Below are 17,868 nucleotides of genomic sequence, written 5' to 3' on the forward strand. Positions count from 1 at the left end.
CCTCATGCACACCCCAGCAACTGTGAGCCAGCTTGATGGAAGCAAGGGTTCATTCATATTGCAGAGACATGTCAACCGAGACTTCTGGTTCTCTGTGTAAACTATAATTCATGCTAATATGGACCGAGGTTAGAATTCCAAACTAGAGCCAGAGTAAATAACTCCTGAAATCAGAAAGCAGAGCCAGCAATCTGGGAGCCAATCAGAAGAGCCAACACCCTAGGAGCCTTCCATGTCCCTCGTAGGTAATAATAAACAATTTCTTAGGGATACTAAGCCATCAGATGTGAGGTGGCCCCACAAGGCCTGACCGTGATTCTGACGGCTCCATTTGGTGAGAGTAGCTTTCCTTGCAGGATGGCGGGGGAACCATGTTTTTTTGCAGTCCACAAGGCGGTGACCCACCTAACAGGAGACGTTACTGTGTGTTCAGAGACCACCACCTTCTTGCGTCTCCAACAGTGTGCACGCTCACAGGGCTCAGGATGAGGATATACAGTCAGAGATTCAGCTAGAAACTCTACATATCTGCTTAATAATCACACCTCAAAGTTTTAAAGTGGCTACGAAATATCCTGAGCTGCTTCCCACAAGCCCTGAAAATGATCCCTTGTGGGTACGAGGCAGAGGACCGCTGTAAGTGGAGAGCTGCTTGGCTTGGGAGAGGGACAGCCGAGGGCTACTTGGACAAGTTAGCTGAGCTAAACCAGGCCAGTTTCCAGCTCCGCCCTCATTGTCATTTGTGACGGGTAGAGAGGACAGTTGGGGTCATGGCTTTTGGCAGAGGCCATGCTGCGGATGGTTGCCTAGGTACCATGTGTGCCTGGCAGATGCAATGCCAAAGTCCAGAACAGCTGGGGCAGCGTTTCCTAAGTTCCCAGAAGGCAGAAGCTGGGGCCTTGAGCTAGTTGGATTTTTCTGCTCTCTTTTCCTCCCAGCGTGACACTGCGGCCTGTGCTTACACAACACCCTGTCTTTCAGCTCTTCTCTCTGTTCTAATGGTCTCTTCCTGTCCCACCGCCCTTCTCCTTTCTTTTTTTCCATCCTTCTTCATTCTGAGACAGGGTCTCACGAAGCACAAGCTGACCTCTAATGCTGGCCTTGCTCTCCTCTTCATGCCTGTGCCTATTAAGTGTTGGGATCACAGGCGAGGGCCACAGCACTTGTGCTGTGCTCCGGATGAACCCAGGCCTTCACGTAGGCTGGATGAGCATTCTACCAACGAGCCCCAGGCCCTGTTCCAGTGATTTCTGTCTTGATTCTTGCTAATTACTGCAGTGGTAGAATAAATGCCTACCAGGGGCACCTGTCCTGTTCCTACGAATGCTGCGCAGACACAATGTTATTTCAGTGTTTTTTCCCTCCCCGCCTTGTCTGTGTCAAAAGCAAACAGCTTTATATTCTGAGTAGAGGATGTTGAGGACCAAGGTTGGATTTTATCTTGTCTTCTTCTTTTATTGTTTTGTTTCTGAAAACAAAAAACAACGAGGTCAGATGATTAAAAGAAAATGTCTATTAAATCAGAAAAGGCACTGAAGGATGAACACAGACTTAGAAAAGAAATAAAGAGAGAAGTGATAACTTGTTGGAAATCAGATTCTCTCAAGAAAACCAGACCTCCAAGTGGATGTTGTGACTGTGCAGTCTTTTGCCAGAGAGCTGATGAACAAAGAACTGGAAAGGGAGGCAAACCCAGCCATCTGATGTTTGTCTTTCTTCCCATCCCAGCTCCATTCAGACAGGCAGACATTCTGAGATGTTTAATGTACATAGAGAGAGATAGATTTTTACATTTTTATTACATCATTCCTGGTTGCAAGCACCTTTACCCACTGGGCCACCTTGCTGGCTCCTCCATTATTTAATGGCTCTCTGTGCACAAGGTTCACTGCATCTCATCACTGCACAGCTCTCCATGATCCGTACCCTCCATCTATCCAGTCCTTCGGTGACGGCCGCTAGATTGTTTCCCATGCCCCCAAAGAATGGTTCCCCAGGCTTCCATGTCTCCTCTGCACAGACCTGCACCGGAATTTACATGGGATAACAGGAGGGGGAGAGCTGAATCCTAGATTATCCACTAGATTGCCCCAGCAAGGCCACCCCAGTCAACATCCCCACCTGGTTCTGCATCACTATGTCTGAGCTCCTCGACCTTCATTCTTAAAATAATCTACTATTTTTTTCTGATTAAAAATAAAGATAGCTACATACTTTAAAATATTTTGCTTTTCCCTGAGAAATTTGACTATAGCTAAGCTTGCATATCAGTGAGTTTACCCAAACACAACAGTGAGCCCTACAGATGACAGGCTTTACAAGGTAAGTGTTTATCCCTATCAGAGACCAGGGAATGGGTGGAGTCTTGGGAGGCAGCCTGGGGCCATTAGGCTTTCAGAGTTCTTCTCCTGTGTGGCTATGATCAGGGTCCCAGAGTTAGGGCTATAGGAAAGGGGAGAAAATGGAGTGGATCAGGAGGCTGTAGAATCTGGCCCATGTGGGGTCATCCGCTGATCCCTAGAGACAGAGGGGTTGAGAAACAGTCTACCTGTGCAACTTCTCCTCAGTCCATTCTCAAAAATGAAGAAAACTGGCGAAAGTTAAACACTTAAAAACAAAACAAAAAACCCACTCTCGCTAGCTGTCAAAATTTCCTCTGGAAATTCCTTACTCATACACTTTCTCCTTTTGGCCTTTGAGATCTCGCTGTTGCTGTGTCTTCTAGCAGGTATCAAGTCACTGGCTCTTACCTGTTGCGGATATTTCTTTTTGACCGGCCAACCTGTTCAGTTTGTCATCATCAAAAGATAACTTTCCCTAATCAATAACCTAATTTTGTTGTAACCTAATTAAGCAGGTTTCAGTTTTTCTGTTTTCACTTTCGAGACTGTTTCTATTGAACGAGGTACAGGTCTCTTTAGTCAGTCAGCCTCCTTTGCCAATTTCACTGTCGGTTCCTAGTTTGCAGATTTCCTAATTTCGGCACCAGGGAGTGAAAGCACCGCACCCATATACAAGGAAAAGGACCACTCTAGAATCCATTCCCTGGCTTCCCACTCTCCTTCCCAACTTTCCTCAGCCCCGCTGCCTTTTCCTGCACTGTTAGTTCAACAAAGCATGCAGGGAATTGCACCAAGCTGTTTGGAAAGCCCTTTCAACTCCCTGAAGAGGCACAGAGCCAACTCCTGGAGCAGATGTCTATTCTTGGTTGCGACACTAAGGGACTGACGCTTGAACTGGAACTCTCTCAACGGCCCCGCCCGCCTGTCCCGTTTGGTTTCTTAACTTTGATCTCCTGCTCCCACTGTCTGGCCCCTTCCCTGAAAAGTTTTCCCTCCCCCCACTTTTGCTTGATTTGTCCTTTAAACCTAGCCTGGGCATTAATTCCAGGAAGCCTCTGCCATCCCTCTTCTCCACCTTTGGGCTCCGCATGGTCCTGAACATCTTTCTCACTGAACTTACCGAATTGTATTGCGATGATCAATGTTCCATCAAATAAACGTTTGGAGGGACCTATCTTTCGCTGCCTCATGGACAACACACAGCCTTAACAACCACAGAATAGATCTAATGAGCTGGTTACACCCTACCTACTGGGCCCCAACTTCATGGTTTTGGGGAAGTTTGAGGGCTGGTGAAAAGACTCTGCTCTGGTATGTCATTTGGGACACATTCCCAGCAGGGGACGAGGTTTCCTGGGCTTTAGCTTCTGCGGAGGCAGGGGAATGAATACTGCATATGCTCAAGTGAAGGTCAGGATATTCTGTGCTGCCTGCAGCCCTACTCTTCCTGATTACCCTATTCAGAGGCTGAGATCTAGGAGGACAAGAGGGTGGCTGCCGGCAAATAATCAAGCAGTGAACTAGCAAAATAGGAAGAATCCTCCCGCCCACAGTGACCCTGCAGCCGGCTAAGCTCAGAGCTCTGCTGCCCCCTTGTGTCCAGAGAGAGAGAACAAAGAGAACTCTAGATCTAAAGGTCTGAGGGACCTGATCTGGAGGGGAAACAACCTTGTTTCCCAAGGGCATTCTATCCTGAGGGCTTTTCCTGGAAAGATGTAAACCCATGTCCAGGCACCCCAGAAAGCACCAATGACAGATCAAAACATGATTTCACCAAAACCTAACTTGGCGAGAGCATGAGGTTTTTTTGTTGTTGTTTTTTATTTTCTTTGTTTGTGGTCTTTCTTACAGAGAGGGGTTGTGTACAGAAGCATGTGTGACCCCAAACAGCTGCATCACCACGAAGTCCCAACCCGTCACCAAGAGTGACCTTGTGGAAGCTGTATCATCTTCGCTTCTGTATTCTCTAGCATCTCCCAAGACCACTTGCAGCTAGGGGAGGGAAGAATAGCTGGAATACCAGGGGCGGGTCTCCTGACCCTCTCTAGGGAGTATCGGTGGTGTCATTATCATCACCAGAGACCTGGCTACCACTGTATTGTCCTGCTGTGGTTGCCATGGCTACGGGGCAAAGTCCAAGCAGCATCTTGTTATGATCAGAATGAAAAGCACCTTATAGCCCAGTAGCCACAATTAGAGACAGATATTCAAGAGGTGGCCTGCCGGGAAGAAGGAAGGGCTTGAAGAGTTAAAAGGCAGCTCCCCTATGAGAGGCCCTCAGAGCGGTCCATTCTGGGAGCAGCTCCATTCTGCCTGTAGATCCTGCTTCTAGACGCATTTTTCCCCTTTCTTTTTAAAATTTATGTGTATGTGTGTGTGTGCTTTCCTGAGTTTATTGGCACCACATGTGTACAGGTGCCTGGGGAGGCCGGAGATGGTATCAGATTCTCTGGAACCAGAGTTACAGGCAGCCGTGTGTTGTTTATGTGGGTGATGGGAACTGAACCGAGGTTACCCACAAGAACAGAAAACACTCCAAACTGCTAAGCCATCTCTCCAGGGCCACTCTCTGCCCTCTTTTGAAAGAATCTTACATTACAAGACAGGTTGGTCCGCTACATGCTAAGAAGCAGGCTTCAGAATCGTGGAAATCCTCCTGCCTCGGTTTCCACAATGATGGGATTGCAGGCATGAGCTAACACACCCGACTTTTAGCAGGAATTTCTGTTTCCACTCTTGAAGAGGCTGCTACAGGGTGGAGAGGGCCTGGGCTCAGCAGGGTACGCCCTGCTCTCCTGCCGTCTGTCTATGCAAGTTCAAGATCAGTTGTTCGTACCAATTCCCTGTTCACAGCCTTCCCTGTTCTCTCTGCCTCAGTCATCCCCCGTGGTCCCCCTCTCTGATAATTCTTATTTGTGGATTCTCACAGAAAAGTCTCGTTATTTATCTGGCCCTACTTCCTTGTCACTCTGCTTCTGGACTGTGACACAGTGTGATCTGCTGACCTCTTTCTTCGGCCTCCATAGCTTCCCTCCTTGCTACCTTCTCTGGCCATGACGCAGAATGACCCCCTCAAACTGCGAGCCAGAACAAACCTTCTTTCTGTAAACTGTCCTCTGTCAGGTGTTTGTCACAGCAAGGAGAAAAACAATGACTACACTAGCTCTTCTCAGAATTCTTTACACACACACACACACAAAGGCAGGCCTTGACCGTCATGTGTAATATTGTGTATGTGTCTACCGCCTATAGGTCATCGGGGGTGTGAGAAGGGTCAGTCTTGCCCTACAAACAGGTCTAAATGTTATGTGCCTGCTTCCTCCCCTCTCCTCCTCCCACTGAGTCCTTTGTTATCCGTATATCACTGCTTTCCACATTAGCCAGTTGGGAGAAGATTATGAGTTTGAGCCTCACCCAATGAGGAACAGCCAAGTAAGACAGAGGTCATCTTGCTTACGCATGTTTGCTAGCCTGACTTGGGTCATGGCTCACCCTTTCTGTAAAAAGGAACTGCCCTATTGGGTTACATTCACTTGGTTTGGGTGTTTCTTCGTCCAAAACTGAGCGTGTTCATTTTCAATAAAGGGATCATAATATCCTGGAGGGCTGTGGTCATTGCTGTGCTAAACACCATGACCAAAAGCAGCCTGGGGAGGAAAGGGTTTATTTTGCTTATGCTTCCGCATCACAGTTCATCACTGAAGGATGTCAGGGCCTGGTCCCTGGAGGAGTGTGGCTTACTGGCTTTCTACCCTTGGCTTGCTCAGCCTGCTTTCTTATAGCACCCAGGACCACCCGACCAGGGAAGACTCCACCCACACTGGCTTGACCCTCTTTTATCACTAACGAAGAAAAATGCCCTCCAGACTGGTCTACAGCTTGATCGTATGGGCGCAGTTTCTCAGTTGATGGTCCTTTCCTTCAGATAACTATAGCATGTGTCAAACTGACATAAAACTAGCCAGCACAGCTGATGTTTCCATTTCAGAGATGAGGAAACTGGGGTTCTAAGATATTAATGTCATGACGGAGATTGTGGGCCAGAGGAGAAAAACTAACGGTGAAAAGCCACATCTGCCTGTGCCACTTCAGTAGACAAGCCTTCAGCCTTAGGAGAGGTGACAACAGATGGCAGGGTGCACGAGCCCAGAAACTGTGCAGATGCCAGCTGAGCCTGGTGACACAGACCTGCAATCCCAGCACTAAGGCAAGAGGATCACGAGCCCAAGGCCTTTCTGGGCCTCTCAAGAAAGTGGGTTCAAGGTCAGCCTGGGTAACTTAGTGAGTTTTTTTGTCTCCAAGTGGGAAGTAAAAGAGGAAAGGTTGGAGACATAGTTCAGTGGTACAGAATCTGCCTAGCCTTGTAGGGTCCTAGACGCAACCCCCAGGACCATTAAAAACATTGCACAGATCCCAAATTATCTTTAAAAGGAGATGGTGGGGGCTCTCCCCTTTTCACTCCGTGAGATCCTGTAGAGCCCTCCAAATAGGGAAGTGTGGTTTTATGTCTCAGGTCCAACTCTTTTCTCCATCCCCTGCTTGCAGTAAACATCCTATTTACCTGGCAATCACATATAATAACACGGAAAGTATTTGCCGTGAGGGCTCTGAATAAACAGCTAAATGGAGAGGAAAGTGAGCGAGGGGGTCGGGTGACAGTGGGAAGTCAATTTCTTGGGGTCCATTGTTCCACTAGTCTGAAAGCCAGTGAAGGGCACAGGTATCACTTATGATAGCCTCATTTCTGTCAGGTCATTCACAAAACCCAAGTACTGGGCTGTGGCGCTGTCTCTGGAAGGGAAAGAGTATCCTGCCGGGTCACGTGCAGCTCACGGGACACACTTATGCTCACGTCATTCGCTCCCTCATAAACTCCCAGGGTCTCCATCACACACCTTACAGGTGAAGAAAGCAAAACCCACAGGGAGGCGTGGTCACAAGAGCAGCTATTGGCCAAGCCTGGGTCCCACTGATGCTGTGCCAGATTTATTTCGTTTATGCATCCTCTCTACAGTGGATGCCTGACAGCCCATTTGTCCTCTGCCTGACCCATGGCTTCAAAGAACTCAAGCAAGCACAAGGAGAAACAGAGGTGCCGCCTGCAATCAGCAGAGCTACCCAGTGAGCCCCATAGCCTTTGCTGAGGCCCTACAGCGACTCCAGTTCCTCTGCTGTGAGTGTCACCTGTCACACACCCTACTCAGCCACCACGTGGTCATGCACATTAGCGTCTCAGGATGTCATTTGGGCTGTATAAAGAAAACAGGTACTTAAAGGCTCCTCCCAGCTCTGTATTTACCTTTAAAGTCTCAGCTGTGAGCATCAGGATCTGAGATCAGCTCCAGGTGTTTTACGTTACTGGGAGAGATGCATCTGGAGAATGGAGGCACCATAATGGCTCTTTCTCATTCTCTGAAATTGTATGAGGTCAATGTGGCTGTCTGAATGGAAATGGCCCCATAGACTCATGGGGAATGGCATTATTGGAGGTGTGGCCTTGTTGGAGGAAGTGTGTCACTAGGGGGTGCGCTTGAGAAGCTCAAGCCTGGTCTATTGGCTCACTCTCTCTTCCTGCTGCCTTCGGATCCAGATACGGAACTCTCAGCTACTTCTCCAGCACCGTGTTTGCCTGCATGCCGCCATGCTAACAATGACTAAATCTCTGAACTGTAAGCTAGGCTCCAATTCAATGTTTTCTTTAGTAAGAGTTGCTGTGGCCATGGTGTCTCTTCATAACAACAGAAACCCTAAGACAGTCAGTAAATTCTACTCTTCCCACATGTATCCATCCCTTAGTTCCAACCTAAAGATGGGCTTGTTCGTGTTTCGCAAATCGGGTGGCGCACGCCTTTAATTCCAGTACTCAGGCACAGAAGTAGTTGATCTCTGTGAGTTCAAAGCCAGCCTGGACTACAAGAGCTAGTTCCAGGACAGCTAAGGTTGTTACATAGAGAAACCCTGTCTCAAAACAAAACAAAATAAAACAAGCAAATCTCAATGGTGAAAGGTTACCTTGGGAGGCCCACAGAGGTTCCTCAGGTTTGTTGCGAAAGTTCTGGAGTTTGCTTTTGCAATATCAGTGATGCTGACCCATCAAGAGCTGAAAACTCACTAATGATAAGCTGGCTGTCACCCAGTCACATCTGCCTGGATCTGACCATGTACCTGGGGCAGTTTCTCTGTGACTCCAGGCTTGTTTCTAGCCACCAGTTCCTGACCCTTCCTTTGCTCAGGAGCCAGGATCATCACTCTGCCCTGCTCCTCTCTGTCTCACTGACCCCTTCTTTCTTAGTCTCCATCTTCCTGGACAGTTCTCTATAATGGTCCTGGTAAAGACATGGATGTGAGCTATATATGCTGGAGATGCAACCCACATCCTTTCCTTGGTCCCTTGAGGATGCACTCTTCATCTCTGGAGACCAAATGCCCGACATCTTCCTCAGCTGTGTCTCAGTTTACAGGAAGTTCTTGTCTGTGTAGACAGTGACCAAGACTTCCCAGGAAGTCCACAGGAAGGGAGCAGCTGAATGAATAAATTCACAGTAGCTGGTCAACTAGAGCATTCCTTTTCATTCACCAGCTCTAGAACATTCTGTGTTAATTATTTCTCTCCTTACCAAATCCCTGACAAGAGAAACCTAAAGGAGGATTTCCTTTACCTCATGGATTGAGTGCACACAGCGCGTCGTGGTAGGATGGGTACCGCATCGGGGGCAGCTTGTGCCCATGGCAGCAAGAATATGAGGCACTTGTTCACATCCCATCTCAGAAAACCAAGAAGTATAGAATATACAGAAGCAAGACCAGAAGATAACCCCCAATACCCCCAATAACCCATTCCCTCTACATAGGTCCTACCACCCAAAGGGTCCACCACTTCTTCAGTAAGTGCCACTGGGGATCGAATATTCAAACACAAGAATCTACTCGACCATATTCATATTCAAATGATAACAGAGCCAAACTCTCAGAATCAAAGCCAGTCTCTGGGGAACTCACATCCCAAATGGCTCTGCCCCTTCTAACCCAGATAGAGACTCGCTGGAGTTGGCAGCAGAAAGTGAAGCACTTGGAAATGTAAACTCTGGAATGAGGGATTTCATCTGACTCATGGCCCTAGGCACTGCTCAGCCAGCCGGGCTCAGGACTCAGCATGGACGACTGGGCAGGAAGGTATATGGAAGCAGGAGCACTCTAGAGGAGGGAATAGGCTCCTCTCTGGGTGGGGGAACTGGATTCCCCTACTCCAGTCACTCATCACTGCCTGGTGGCCCCTTGGAGGTCATCTAATGCTCCAAAAACCAATCAACACACATGCATTAAGCACCAACTGTATTTTCAGAACCATCCTTGGCAGAGTGGGACTCAGAAGGAAAATGCAGGGCCTGATCAAACAGCACTTTCCAGCAATCAGCATGGACACAAAACTGCTGCAGCATTTGGGCCTGGTAAGAGACTTGTAAGATAAAAAGAGCGGTGAGGAGGGAAGACTGCCTGGCCCCAGGAGTCCTGTTATAATCCTGCCTCTGGCCCAGCCTCTAACCTATTGTTCCGTGGGCAGCAATTCTCTTGCCTGAACCCATCTGCCTACCTGCAGGTTTTTGCCATCTGATGCCTGAACAATTAACTGCTTCTTAAGCATCTTCAGATGGCAGAGCGCCTGGAAGTCTCGGTCCTTTTTGGAGCACACCAGGAGCTACTTGTCTGTGTAGTTCTAATAAACAAATTATGAATCGTTTTGCAAGCAGGAAGCATGTCACTGCTCTGCTCAGACGGACGTGCGGTTCAGAATCAGAGCCACAGGCCCACAGATCCAAGAAGAAGAATGGGCTATTGAACTTAGCATGCCATTAGCTGCTGTTTTCTCCCTGCTCATTTGTTTCTTCTGGGGTTATGGTAACAGAAAAATTGCTTCAGGCATCAGAGATTCAAGAAAATTTGATTGCGGGAAGTTTTTAATTGGAGAATTATGTTGGATTTTCTTCTTCTTCTTCTGAGACCCAGGGAAGACACCTGTCATGCCCCTTCTGCTACTGTGATAAAACACTCCATCCAAAAGCAACATGCGGGGGGATTTACTTCAGCTTACACTCTGAGGCCACAGTCCATCACTGAGGGAGGACAAGGCAGGAACTACAGAGGACCACTGCTTGCTGGCTCAACTCTCTAACTTGCTGTCTGGCTCATGCTTAGCTAGCTTCCTTATATATCCCTGGACCACCTAGGGATGCTACTGTCCACAGTGAACTAGTCCTGCCTACATCAATTAATGACCAAAACAGTCTCATACAGATACACCCACAGGTCAGTCTGATCAACAACTCCCCAACCTAGGCTTCCCTCTCCGAAATTTATGTGGACTAGGCCAATATTCATTATTTGATTTGATTTTAATGCTCTTGCTTGCTTAGTCTATTCCTCCTCTAGAGACAAATCTGAAAGCCACTCACTGTGGTACTCTCACGAGATACAGGGACAACCAGGCAGAACAATAAAGGACAACCTATGTGGTGGCACATACCTTTAATCCCAGCACCTGGAAAGCAGAGGCAGGCAGATCTCTGTGGGTTCAAGGACAACCTTGTCAACAAAGTGAATTCCAGGATAGCCAAACATACACAGAGAAACCCTGTCTCAAAAAGCCAAAAATTAAAAAAAAAAAAAGGTTACAATAAAACCACATAAAGATGAAAAATATACAGAGAGTCTGGATACTGTGTGTTATTATGTTCTCTTTGAATTGTTTGAATGCTGAGGAAGGAGCAACAGCTGCTAAAAGATATTTGTTTATAAATGCTGATGAATTAATCCAAGGTAGATATTTTAAAAATACCTTGTCTTCAAAAATTGAAGTCAAAAGGTATATTACTTTGGAGAAGAGATTTTGCTTTTGTTTCCACAGGAAATGAGAGGCTGTGGATTCATTTTGAGTTAAGAAAAATCAGGTTTGATCAAGGAAGACCACCTGAGAGATCTCCAGTAGAAAAAGATGGCCCAGATGTCTGAGTTCTACATCCAGAACAGATTCAAGATGCTGCCTGGGATGATTAAGACTCACAGGATACTCCAGTTGGGACTTGATCATAATTCTAAATTTTCTTTAGGTCCCCATAAGATTATCAGCACCCCCAACCAGCAGGAAGTAGCCTGGAATACTATGCCCACATTCCCCCCAAAAAGGACTATGGTTATTTTCCTTTGTTTAGAATGTTGGTTACAAGTTGTTATAGATAATGGTCAGGAGGAAAGCTAAACAAAGGATATTAGATTCAGAGTTCTTGTTTTTTTTTTTTTTTAAAGAGGGGAAAGTGCTGTGGGACAATGGTCTGTATTCTGTCAATTATATATATATAAATAAACGCTGTCTGGCCAGTAGCCAGGCAGGAAGTATAGGTGGGACAACCAGACAGTAAGTAGAGGTGGGTCAATGAGAACAGGAGAATTCTGGGAAGAAGGAAGTCCTAGCCTGCAGTCATGACCCAGCCACAGAAGAAGTAAGATGTGACTGTCCCACCCAATAAGGTACCAAGCCACGTGGCTAGCATAGACAAGAATAATGGGCTAATATAAGTTATAAGAGTTAATAAAAAGCCTGGGCTAATGGGCTAATCATCTTATAACTAATGAAGACCTCTGTGTGATTTCTTTGGGACTTAATGACTACAGGAACTGGGCAGGACAGAAAACCTCTGTCAACAACCCTGTTTGTAAGGAGGCTCCCTACACTTCCTGAAGCCCTTAGAGCTTCACCTTCAGGTTCCAGTCCATCACTGGGAGAAGTCAAGGCGGCAGAGACTTGAAGCAGCTAGTTACCTCACATCCATAGTCAAGAGCAGAGAGCAATGAATGAACACATATATGCATGCTAGTTTTCAGCCTGATTTTTCCACTCTTAGACAACCCAGAATCCCCAGCCCACGCGATGGTGCCCAACACAGTGAGCGAGGTCTTCCATAACAATGGCATAATCCCCCATGGGCATTCTTACAGGCCTTTCTCTCAGGTGACTCTCGATTGTGTCAAGCTGATAGTTAAAACTAAGCATCACACTTTCCCAGCCCCACACCCCCAGTCTGTGCTAATTGAAGGAAATGAATATCTTATCTGAAAGCCCCTGCTTGCTCCCAAACCTCTTCTGGGGCTGAAAAAGACCCACACATGATTTAGAAGCAGTACTTCAGGAAGAAACAAACCCTGCCTTTCAAGGGTTCTGGCCAAACATGGAATCCAGGCAGTTATATACTGAGACTTCAAAAATATAAGACATCAGGTGCCATGTGAGACACTAGACGCTGTGGCTTCCCCAAGAGCCACAGAAAGCAGTGAGCTTTCCCAGAAGGATAATAGCCTGATCTCCTGAACCCTCCCCTGATCAAACTACTCTCAGGAACAGAACCCGCCCCCCCACAGCCCCACCCCTAAACACTCGAGTGAAGGATAGAGCAGCCAATGAAGGGATTTTCCCTAGCCCTCCAAGCTGTGGCTACTTGCTTCTGTCACCTCTCCTGTCCAGTCATCTCTAATAAATCCCAGTGCTTGCTTTCTCAGCCCCCAGGCTTCTCAGTGGCTCTGGCTTATAGGGCAGAGCCCTGGCTCTCCCCTCCTTAATGCTCTCCTATAGGAAGCCTTCAAACCATTTAAATAGCTTGCCTGCTATTAAATACACCCACCTCCCACGAACAACCTCGGGTATAAGTGAGAAGATGAGATGCCTTGATTGGGTTTTGTTTATCTTTGAGATACGGTCTCCTGTACCTTAGACTGGCTTCAAACTTGCCATGTGGCTTAGGATGACCTCCTGACCCACCTGGGAGTACAGATGTGAACCACCATGCTTGCTATTTCTGTGATGCTGGAGACTGAATGCAGGCCCTGCACCGCTAAGCGAGCTCACTACTAACTGAGCTCCTAGTTAGGCTTTAATATTTAGCATTTGCTGAGCCAGACCTCCCTACCCAATCCTTTAGTTTCTGCCCCAGACCACTGATAATGCTGATAGTACTGCAGACACAGGCTAAATAGGTTTACTGAAAGGCTGTGGGGCTTCACAAGAGGATGAGAAGTGATGGGTGTGGTTCTGAGCATGCTCAGCTTGAGGCTGAAAAACCCAAATAGGGATCTGACACCTAGGACTCACAGATAGAGACCTCTGAGTCTGGAAACAGATGCTGCATAAGGAATAGTTGTCATGTGACTGAAATGAATTTGTTCTGCAAGCACCCATTTAAACAAGTGGAGACATGAATCTAATTTAAGAGTCTCCCCTTGGCAAGAAGCGTACCTGGTGTTGGATAAGAAAGAAGCCTGCGCCCCTCTCTTTCCCTGTTGTTACAGACTGAATTGTGCCCCCCCCCCCCGATTTATCTGTTGAAGCTCAAATCACAAATGTGAATATTTGGGGACAGAACCATTCATCCTAAGGATGGGAGCCTGGTCTAATAAGACAAGCATCATTGTAAGAAGGAGAGACACCTGGGTTGTACACATGCAGATGTGGGGGAGAGGGAGAAATATGGGGGAGGGAGAGGAAGAGGAGGAGAGGGAGGAGGAGAGGGGGAGGGAGAGAAACAGGAGGAGAAGGAGGAGGAGGGGGAGGAAGAGAAACAGGAGGAGAGGGGAGGGAGAGAAGGAGGGGGAGGAGGGGGGAGAGGGAAAGGAGGCCATGAGAGGACAGAACAACAAGGCAGCCACTCACAAGCCAAGGAGAGATGCCTTAAAGAAACCCACACAACCAAGACCTTGCTTATCTTAGACTTTCAACCTCCATCGATTGCTAAGGGTGCCCAGGTGGGGTCGTTTGTTATATCAGCACCAGCAGAACCATGTACTTACTCAAGAACAAGGTGGGAGTCCTCCCATCCTCTCCTCGTGGTGTCCTGGCTATGAAATAATCATAAAGCTGGCTCTTTTGCCCTTACACTATGTAGGGAGGAGCAACAAACTGGGGCTCAATCCAGAAAAAAAGGGGAAGTTTTCCTCTATTCATGCTTCTCTAAGTTATTGGGGTCACAGAGAACAAAAGCATGGAAGGAGATGGCTCAGTGGGTAAGAGCTCCAAGTTCTGCAAGTATGAGGACTTGAGTTCAACCCCCCAGCACCCACATAAGAAACAAAAGATCCAGGCACAGCTACACATGCCTGTAACTGTAGCATTAGTAGACTAAGACAGATTTTGAGAGCTCCTGGGCTAGTCAGACTGACCAAAATGGCAAGCTACCATTTAGATAGGGAGCCTGTCTTAAGGCAGTAAAGGAAGTAGAGGAAGGCTCTCCTGCACACATGCACACACATATACAACAACAACAACAATAACAAACCCATGTAGTTAATAATACAGACTTAGTCAACACCGAGAGCTTTATAACCTGGAAGCAGAAACTATCCTTTCTCTTTAAGCTACCAAGAGAATAGACATGACACTTGGCCTGTACAGAAAGCCACAGAGAAATTCTAAAAATCCCCTAGATTAAAAATAATCCAGTATCTCCTCAGCCCCAAGTGCCACAGAATAAATATTGATGGCAAAGCCATAAAACAAGAGATTCTGCTACTCAGAAGTGTTAGAATTTTCACCCGAACACTCAGATGAAAGAGGAAATGAAGCCAAACAATGTCTGTGGAGGCGGGGGAGGGGATTGGTGTATGGGGGGGGCATCTGGAATGAATTAGAGAGAGGAAAACATCACAGCCTTAAATAAACGGTAAACAGGAAAAGACACTAGCAGATGAATTAAGTATCCAAATGAAGATGTTACTAAAAGAGTAAACAGACTTCAGGAAAGCACAAGGACAGAATTAATCAAGATCAAAGGCGACATCAGCAAAGCCAGCGAACAGAAACCAGAGTATGGTGCTGGAGTGAGCTGAGGTGAGAGGAAGTGCAGACAGGGAGCGAAAACAAGCTTTCAAAAAGCCTGGCTGTGAAAGACAGGGGGTAGCAGCTAAAAGTGGATGAGGCTTTGACAGAGAAACACTAAATATTTTGACAGGAAAGGGAAAAGCAAGGACGGGTGCCAAAACAAGTCAAATTTGTGAGGAGATGCAGGAAACGGCATTCACAGTTGGAGATGATGTTTTTTTCCTGATAGTAGGGATGGGAAGGGGCAGGTAGTCAAGATGTGAGGTGAGAACCCTGTTGCCAGAGAGGGGCAATGAGACAGTGCAGCAGGTTGTGTCTAGACCCATAGGTGCTGGAAGTATTTGCAGGGGAAGGTGTTGGACGGAGCATGTATAGAACTTTCTGCTGGCCACTGTGACCACTATTCTGTATAGCATTTCCCACATGTCACCGTATGTACGCTAGAGAATACTAACAGTACAACCGGGAGGGCTGGAGGGATGGCTCAGTGGTTAAGAGCAAGTACTGCTCTCCCAGTGTTCCCAGTTTGGTTGGTTCCTAGAATCCACACTGGGCAGCTCACACCAACCTGTACCTCCAGTTCAAGGAGCTCAAACGCCCTCTGCTGGCCTCCATGGACACCCACACTCATGTGTACGAACCCACAGACGACACACAGGCACATACACATAATTTAAAAATCTTTTTAAAAAACGTTTTAAATGAATCTTTTCAAAAATATTCTGGAGACTGTCTGGGTTCTGTGCAAACAACCATTTTATAAGAGAGATTTGAGCACCCGTGGAGTGTGGGATCCTGGAAAACCTTCCTGGAATCCGTGGCCCACAGGAAAAAAGGAACAAATGTGTCAGATATTGTGACTCAGCGGGAGCCCAGTCAGCCAAGGGCTGTGTTCTCCAGCATGCTCTACAGTCTGGGTGAGGGAGAGTGGTACATTCTGGATCAATGTAAGCTTGGCATTTTCTCAAGCAGGTGCAGCAGGTTAGGGGGTACCGAAATTTCTCTTCATTGGCAACAGCCGCCCAACAGAGAAACCTCGGACTGAGCCTGTGAGGTGTTTCCCAGGAAGACCGAGGAGAGGAAATTCACCTTGGATGTGTTCTGTGCCACTCCGTGAATTAGTGTCCTGGACCAAATAAAAAGAAGAGAGAAAGGGAAGCCAACATCCCTCCTCGTCGGCTTCCTGTCTCTGTATAGTGTGGCCAGTCTGGCTGACCCCACCCATGAGGCCAACAGTCTCATGCTTGCTATCCCACCTTCTCCACCAGTGGGCACTGCACCCTCAAACTGAGAGCGGAAATAACCCTTCCTTCCCCAAGTTGCTTTTGTCTGGTATTTTGTCATGGTAACAACAAAGTAACTAATGGGCTACAAAGTATACAACGGGCCACAAAGGTGGAAGAGTTGGGAGAGCCATCTCAGCATCCATCTGTAGCGCACTCAAGGAGTCCCCACTGCTGTCAGATACACAAGAAGGCAGAGTCTGCAGTTGAACTGCATAGATTCAGAATATGGTTTGACCATCTACACGATTCAGGTGTTTGAATAAATGGTTTGTTTTCTTTTTGTCTCCATTTTCTTCTTATTTGTAAACCATGAGGAATATAATTTATCTTTTAGTGTTGCAAAGCTGTAGTTTGGATCCTAGGTACACTCCAAAGGCCATGTGTTGAAGACTTTGTTCCCAGCCTGTGGTGCTATGGAGAGGTGGTGAAGCCTTTAAGAGGTAGGGTAGGGCCTCGTGGAAAAGAAGTCAGCTCACGAGGGATGTGCCCGTGAAGGGAGAAGTAGGCTGTCAGTTTCTTTATTTCTCTCCTTGCCTCAAGACCCGTGAGGTAGCAGCTTTCCTCTGTCACACTCCCTACTAAGCAGCCAATTCACCATGGGGGGGGGGGTGAGCAGGAGAGATGGCTCAGCTGTCAAGAACAGAGGATCTGAGTTCAGTTCCCAGCACCCAAGGCAGGCAGCTCATAACCAACTGTAACGCCAGCTCCAGGGAATCTCATATCCCCTTCTGACCTCTGTGGGTGTGAGAGAGTGTGCGTGTGTGTGTCTGTGTGTGAGTGCTTGTGTGCATGTGTGTAATAATGAATTCATACGCAGATCAGAAGAGAAGTATGTCTCTCTGTCACTCAGTCTCATTCTCCTGAGACAAGGTCTCTCCCTAAACCTGAAGCTTGATGGCTGGCAGCTACCACACCCAGGTAGACCCTCCACCCCGTCTTTGAAGCTCCCAGTCAGCAATGGGGTTACAGGTGCAGGCAGCCACGCCTGGCTCTTTGTGTGATTCTGGGAATCTGAATTCAGGTCTTTATGTTTGCACATTGTGCTGGATAGCTTTTGTCAACTTGACACGAATTAGGGTCATCTGGGAAGAAGGAACCTCAGTTAGGGAATTAGCTCCATCAAACTGGCCAGTGGGCTTGATTAATGGTGAACATAACGGTGGCGGACCCCTTACATTACAAGCAACACCATCCCTGAGAAGGTGGTTCTGGGCTGTATAGCCGACCAAGCCAGTAAGCAATATTCCCCCACGGTTTCTACCTCATGTCCTGCATTGAGTTCCTGCCTTGGCCTCCCTCACTGATGGACTATAACTTGTAAACAAAATAAATTCTTTATTCCTCCAAGTTGCTTCTGATCAAGGTGCTTTAGCCCAGCAAT

The sequence above is a fragment of the Microtus oregoni genome, unplaced genomic scaffold (assembly GCF_018167655.1).
Source record: "Microtus oregoni isolate MIOR12 unplaced genomic scaffold, Mior012 000055F_ref0000237, whole genome shotgun sequence".
NCBI classification, from domain to species: Eukaryota; Metazoa; Chordata; class Mammalia; order Rodentia; family Cricetidae; genus Microtus; species Microtus oregoni.